The sequence below is a fragment of the Sapajus apella genome, unplaced genomic scaffold (genome assembly GCF_009761245.1).
Source record: "Sapajus apella isolate SASKATOON/1434 unplaced genomic scaffold, GSC_monkey_1.0 scaffold223, whole genome shotgun sequence".
NCBI lineage: Eukaryota > Metazoa > Chordata > Mammalia > Primates > Cebidae > Sapajus > Sapajus apella.
In genome coordinates, this window is record NW_022437163.1 from 30778 (window position 1) to 38470 (window position 7693).

Genomic DNA, 7693 nt, shown 5'->3' on the forward strand with positions numbered 1-7693 from the left:
TAATGGGGGGTAGGGAGGGAGAGGAGGGATAACATGGGAAGAAATGTCAGATATAATATGCACCTAAAGTAAAATAAATGTTAAAAAAAAAAACTGGGTAAATATCTCAACAGATATTCAACCACAGCAAATATAGTGATAGTAGGCTAGGCATGGTGGATACCCATCTCTACTAAAAATATAAAAGTTACCCAGGCGTGGTAGTGCATGCCTCTAATTCCAGCTACTTGGGAGGCTGAGGCAAGACAATCGCTTGAACCTGGGAGGGGGAGGTTGTGGTGGGCCAAGATCACTCCATTCCTCTGCCCTACGGTACATGTAAAAATGCAGATTCACTGAACCAGACTAAATTGTATTCAGTGGAATGCTGGTCAAAGATTCAAAAGAATGCAACCTTTTATCTACTTCTAACTTAGAAGCACCCCCACTTCCTACTTCCAGTTGTTCCACCTTACTGAACAAAATGACTGTACATCTTACGCATATTGATTGCTGTCTCGTGTCTCTCTGAAATGTATAAAACCAAGCTGTGCTCCTACCACTTGGGGCACATGTGGTCGGAACCTCATGAGGATGCATCACGGGTGCGGGCATCCTCAAACTTTGCAAAATAAACTCCCTAAAAAATCTGAGACCTGTCTCAGATTTTTGGGGTTCATACATGTAATGTAGGCTGTTAATATTGGTAAAACAGACACTATCCTATCTACTATTGTTGTATTTGACCGGAGCGTAGAAAGTTACCACAAGACAAAAGTATGCCAGATTGCAGGGTCATTTATTATGCTGGCGACTACAGAGGACTCACGTCTCTCCAACCTGTGGTGGAAAAAGGAGGGTGCCACGATTTTTTATACCCGAAAAACCACCTTGGGAGTGGGGGTGAGGGGCGGGGATGGGGATGAAAAGGCTTCAGACATTCCGAGGGCTAGTGGATTCTGTAAATTACCTCCTGGGCAGAGATGAGGGTGGGGGTCTCCAGACATTCCAAGGGCCAGGGGACTTTTGTCATTCCGTTTGTTACTTAAGTGGTTTACAGAAGTCAAGATAAACATTTGTTTACACATTATCTGGTTAAGGTGGAAATCACAGACCTTAGTTACTTATTACAAGTCACAGGAGCCAGGATGGAACTAGCTTGGGCTGCTTAGTCTGGCAATTGCCGGTAAGCAAAGGCTAGCAATTCTGGCAGTTACTGATAAGAAAAGGTAAGCAGCTTTACATAGTTTTGAAGAACAAACTAGCAGTTCTATTTACAGAGGCCAAGGACAGTAGTTATTGTGAGGAGAATGGGGCAGCCATTTCAACTTATCTAAAAACAGTTTTGCATTTTATAAAATAGTTTTGCTCCGGTTCTGGCTCTAGGCCAGCACAATATCACACTATTACAACTATACTGTCAATTAACCTTAGATTTTCTCCACAAAATAAAAAATGTTGGTGAGGTATAAATAGTATATTTCAACTTAAATAATGTTGCAAATTGTAACATGCCTACTTTTCATTTTTTAATACTGTTTTGACTACTTTAACGCTGTAAGAAAAATGAGTAATTAAAACATGAATAAAAGTGTTTACAGGGGGTGGACATGTTTCCTCCAGCCTCAGGCTTGGGGTGACTTGAAAGGCACCTGCCCATCCCCAGCTTTCATCCCAGCTGTCCTGGTGGTGGCTCTAAGTGTTTGTCCTTTCGCTATACGAAGATCAAATTCCAGAAACAAACCCACATCTTACAATATGCTATGACATGCTATGATGATGAGCAGCGAAAGCCTCAAGCAAGGGATGCTTCTGAAAACAAGACTTGTAGAATATAATGAGTGAAAGTAAAGCCAGTGTCAGAGTTCCTTCCTCTGAACTTTTGCCTCACCTTCCTCACATGGCCTGCAGCCACGTCTCCCCAGGTTAGACTTGAGGAGAACAAAACTTTGGTCTTCACTGTGGACACACTACTGGGTGCTCCAAAGACATGGCCTCTCCCTGGATGGGTCCTGAGGAGAGCAAAGCTCTGGTTCTAACTGTAACACTGTCCCTAGACTTTGACTCAGACCCTAAACCCTGGTCTATACCCTGGTCCCTAATTCTGACCCTGACTTTAACCCCAACTTTTATCTTGACACTGACCATGACCCCATCTCTAACCATACTTCCAGCCCTGACCCAGACCCAGACCCTAATTTTAACCCTAACCCTATTATTATCTTTACAATCTATCTCCAATCTTACCCTCTAGTGCTAAACAGTGTACCTAAAAGCACTTTTGGATTATTTAACTTCTTTTCCTTGAATTCTTTATGGATATCCTAAAGGAGATATCATGTATTTTGCAGTCCCTCTGAGTGGTATGGCTTCAGATAATAAGTTCTAATACTTGTAAGACATAAGAATTGTGAAGGGTAACAGCACTGGGTTGTTAGGAATGCATGCTGGCATTCACGATAGTCATTGGTGTTATTCTCCAAATATTTTCAGTTCATTTTTTATGAATGCATTCTGACTGTTCCATCTCACCTACTTAAATTTTTGCATGGCCACATGACTTTTTTTTTCTTCTTGCTATTGGATGTGAGGAGAAATAATATATGACTTTTTCAGGAGAAATCTCAAGAAACTGTTCTATCCAGTATGCCTTTTGTCTTTTCTATGGCAATGGGGATCTTATTGATGGTACCTCCTTCAGCCTTGATTCCTGTGTTAGGATGAAACAGCACAGAGCTACCTCTTACCTGACCCATGATGAAATGCAAATAAATGAGGAAGAAGATTTTGGAGCCACTGAAGCTTGGAGGTTGTTTCCCACCATGGTTTAACCTAGCCCCCACTGACTGATGCAGGGCTGAAGAATGAGTCAGAACTGGATCTTGACCTGTGAAGTGCACTCCTCCAGGCTAAGTAAAATTCAAGTCTTGTTGCAAAGATAACAGTGAGCATGATGTGTTATTAGGGTGAGCGTGGGATAAATAAGGTATGTCAAGTGAGAATAATGAGAAACTCAACTTTAAACGACAGTGCTAATTTGGACTGTGGAGAGATTCCAATGTCTTACTTAGCATGTGAGATTGTGATGGCTGAACAAACTCATTAAGAACCCTAAATGAAGGCTTGGGATAAATATCCGAGGGTGTCTAATATACCAATTATTCATCCTAGAATGGGCAGAGTCCTTGACCTCATTCTAGGGAGACTTCCAAAAGAAAAAAGACCTGCATTTCTCCAACAACCCACATTGAGAGACTTTCCTGCACTTTTGACCTGTGGCTAACACTCCTCACCTTTCATTCTGTCCTCAGTGTTTTGGGGAAACACCTTTAACTCTCTATGATTTACAGGTTATTAAGTGGCCCTTATTAATTCCCTCCAGAGACAGAAAGGACTAATGATGAGGGAGTCTGAGCTCACAGCAGCAAGTAGACATGTGTGCTCAGCAGCCATGTGGCTCATCTTCTAGGAGATTACTATATATGATGTTTTGCAACTTTGTTTAACACAAGGGGACACTCTACTGACTCAGAGGATTTAACTGCTTACGTACTTCTTTTTCTGCCCTCTTGGTCTCCTAAAATGAAAAGAACTCTGAGGTGATACAATGAGTCAAAGGAGTGCCAACTGTATCACAGCAAAATAAAGATCCCTAAAAAATCCCTGGCCTAAGATGACAGCCTTGGCTGGGTAAGTCTGAACGTGCTGACAGTGGATATGGGGGAGTGAAGGTGGTGAAAATGTTCACATTAAAGAATTTCCACACAGATTGCAAGGAAAGAGAGAGAAATGGAGATGGCAGCGCGAGTCCCTACAATAAAAGCAGATATCTTGAGATCAGTTATATTTATTCTGACAAAAATTAGAGACAGAAACCAAAGTTTAGCCTGAGGCTGCAATTAATTGGACAATAAGCCAGAGGCACATGTGGCATAGTCAGATCTAAACATTTCTCTCCTATATTAATATAAATACTAAAGTAATATTATATAAACACTCGGGTCTGCAGTAGTATTTAAAGGAGATCTCACAAATAGGTTTGGCTTTTGAAGATGAGTACTGATGGTCCAGAGAATTCATTTTGTTTGAGAGAGAGAAAGAGAAGAATTTCTTGGGTCCCTTCAGGAATGCGTCTGGCTTTGCCTCATTTTGTATGTTTGAACTATGCATATGGCAGAAGAAAACATGAGGATTTCACAGATTTAAGGTGTGAAAAGTCACTGGGTGCTTTAAGAAGCCTGGGATTCTTCCGCTGGAAAAATAAGCTCATTGACACAAAATGAGTTGGAGAAGGCTGTTATTGAAGTGAAGCAGAATTGCTTTTACTAATCTGCTTATTACGCTCACCCTCACTCCCACTCCTACCCCCACCTTCACCTCTAACCCTAAACCCTAACCCCATGACCCTAACTCTAATCCTACCCCAATCCCTAATCCTACCCTTTAGCCCTGACCCTTAACCCCAACACCCAAACCTCAACACCAACCCTAACCTTAACCCCTAACCCTAATCCTACCCTTATTCCTAACCTTAACGCTTTACATCTGCCCAGATTCTCCAGAAGCAGGGACCTTTGGCTCCCAGCTGTGCACCACTGCATCTGGCACAGGACTCCGCAGCAGTCCCCAAATAGGCACCTGAATGCCCACTGTGCCAGCCATGCAGTGGAAGCCCAGGATGTATTCTCACCTCCAGAACCAGGGCCCAGTGCCTACATCAGGCTGCTCAGGGCTGAAGTGAGCTGGGACACCCATGGTCTTCATAAGACCAAGGCTATCTTGTGCCTCCTGTCACAGAGTGAGATGCAGACTGAGCAGCACTGCACTCCCACTCCTTCCCTCCACGGTAGATCCGCAACCTTATAAGTAAGGGACATTTCCCTGATGATACTGCAAGCACAAAGCACTGGACTTTCACACAGTGAGGCTGTACACATTATGCTGTTTAGATGCCCACCTAGGCCACTGGGAGAAAGGGTGGTAGAGGGACCCTCATGTTGCCCTGTGGTATACATGCTCTGGTTTATATGACTGCAAGCCATTTACGAGAAACTCAACCTGAAACACTACTGGTTTCCGATATTTTGTTGGCAGGGTATTTACAATTTACACTCCCAAACAAGCTAGCCACAAATCACACTGACTACCTCCCCTATTAAGTTGTTCTGAGGGCCTCCACATCAGTCCTAGAAATGGAAGATTGGTGAAGAACTGGGATGTTAATAGGGTACCGGCTACTTGCTGGACACCAACATTCCCTTACCTAAGCTTCAAGATAGCCCAGATCCTGCCTGACCAAACCAGACATTTTAACGCACAGAACTCTCAATAGCAGGACTTACAGATGCAAAACTCGAAGGCAAAGGATTGTCTCAACTTCTTGATGTCTGAAGGAACTGAAACACTGCCTAGCACAGGTGCACCATCAACCGTATCACTAAACAAAACTCCATATTTTATTCATCTTTGTGGAAATGATGTGATAAACACATTGGACTAAAGACCTTTGAGATCTCTTCACGGGATTCTATCTGGTGGACCCCCAGATCTGCCAACACAGAGGAGGCATCTATAAATGTGCAGGACAGAGGCCAGACAAAACTGTCTCTCTCATCCTCAAAGTGGCCTGGCAGTCACAGGAACGCCATGTGGGGTCTGGGATGTACAACGAGTCAAGCTTTCGGCTTGAGGCACCCCACTACACCTGCAAAACCAAGTTGTGCTCACAAAGAAAAATCAGCCAGCCTACTCTCCCTAATGAAAGATTCTGCCCAGGGCCTGCAAACTTAGGGGGATAACTCCTTACTCCTCAGGCCCAGCCCCAAGGTACAAGACCACTTGCACGAGCAGCATGGGTCAGCAAGAGAGCAGAAGCCATAAGAGGGCAGGCTGGAAGATAATACCTCCTGAAGATCAAGAGAAAGGCCGTCTAGGTCCCACGTAGTAGTTACGTCAGACTGGAACACTTCCCATTTACAGGAGACTAGAAAACCCCTGCCTCATCCTCACTTGGGGCTGATGCCATTTTAGGCCTCAGCCCGTCTGCACCCAGGCGCTCATTAAAATAGCATGTTGCTCCACACTGCCTCGAGTTGTTTGTTGGTGCTCTCAGGGTTCGAACCAATAATAGAGCTTTGCACTTAATATCCCAGGTAGTAATCCAAGAGCAATATCTGCTTGACACCCCTCCTCACCCTCCATATCCAAGTGATCACCAATTATGCAAGCCGGCCAGGCAAGGCGACTTACGTCTGTAAGCCCAGTACTTTAGGAGGCTGAGGCATGTGGATCACCTGATGTCAGGAGTTTGAGACTGGTCTGGCCAACACTGGAAAACCCTGTCTCTACTAGAAATTCAAAAATTAGCCAGGCGTGGTGGCAGGCATCTGTAATTCCAGCTACTGGGGAGACTGAGGCAGGAGAATCACTTGAACTTGGGAGGCACAGAATGCAGTGAGCCAAGCTCGTGCCACTTCATTCCAGCCTGGGCAACAGAGCAAGACTCCATCTCAAAAGAAAAGAAAAGAAAAGAATTAGTATAGTTTTGTTGCCAGAAAAGGGGTCTTGTCCCAGACACCAAGAACGGGTTTTTAGATCTCACACGAGTTGGAATTTTTGGCAAGTTACAGAGTCTAGTGGCGTTAAGAGAGTTTATTAGCCACTACTCAGTTATAGAGCAGGGAGTCCTCAGAAAGCAAGAGGAGGAACACACTTGTTTTAAAGAAAAAAAAAAACTTTTTAAAGACAGTTTTGCTCTAGTCACAATGACATGATCTCGGCTCACAACAACCTCTGCTTCCTGGGTTTAAGAATTCTCCTTCCTCTACCTCCCAAGTAGTTGATATTACAGGTGTGCACCACCATGACCAGCTAATATTTTTCTATTTCTGTTCCATTTTTTTTTTAATTAATTTTTTAAATTCAGTCCCCGTAGAGACTGCCAAAAATTGCAAATGCCAACTGTATTTCCAGTCATCATGGCAGGGTATTGGGGAAAGTTTTCAATTACTAATAACCGTGCATCAGATAAACCTCATTGGCTATCATACTGCCACTGTGCAAAGCTATTTTTTTGTATTCTTCGTACAGACTGGATTTCACCATGTTGGCCATGCTGGTGTCTAACTCCTGGCCTCAAGTGATCCACCCTCCTCGGCCTCCCAAAGTACTAGGATTATAAGTATGAGCCACTGCACCCTGGCCTTAGTGTTTGTTTATATAGGTTGTTAAGAATAGTGTTGTCTCTTATAAGGGATTGTGATCAGTTTGTGTCACGCTAGTAGTATTGTTACTTTTCTATGTCACTATTGATTTAACAATAATTTATCAGTGTACTATTATCTTTAGAGTAAAACTTATTTTTACATTCAGAATGCTTTTTGCTTAAAGTACTGGTATATTTTTATAAGTTGTAGGTCTTTATATAGTTATTAACTTGTTCCTGCAACCACAAATATTTTATAACCAAAGGTGGTCAACCCCTAAATATATAATCCAACAAATCCAACGTGTGTGTGTGTGTGTGTGTGTGTGTGTGTGTGTGTGTGTGTGTGTGTTACACAGGGTCTCACTCTGTCTCCCAGGTTTAAATGCTGTGGTATGATCATGGCTGGCTCACTGCAGCCTCAAACTCCTGGGCTCAAGCAATCCTCCCTCCTCAGCCTCCTGGGTAGCTATGACCACAGGCGTGCGCCACCACACCAGCTAATTTTTA

The 7693-nt window shown here is 43.4% G+C and overlaps 1 non-coding gene across 1 annotated transcript; it reads right to left on the reverse strand.

Annotated features, from left to right (window-relative positions):
* Window positions 1-6904: 6904 nt before the first annotated feature.
* Window positions 6905-7045, reverse strand: LOC116544599. Its single transcript, XR_004265974.1, has one exon. It is a non-coding gene; the product is annotated as a U4 spliceosomal RNA (small nuclear RNA).
* Window positions 7046-7693: the final 648 nt, after the last annotated feature.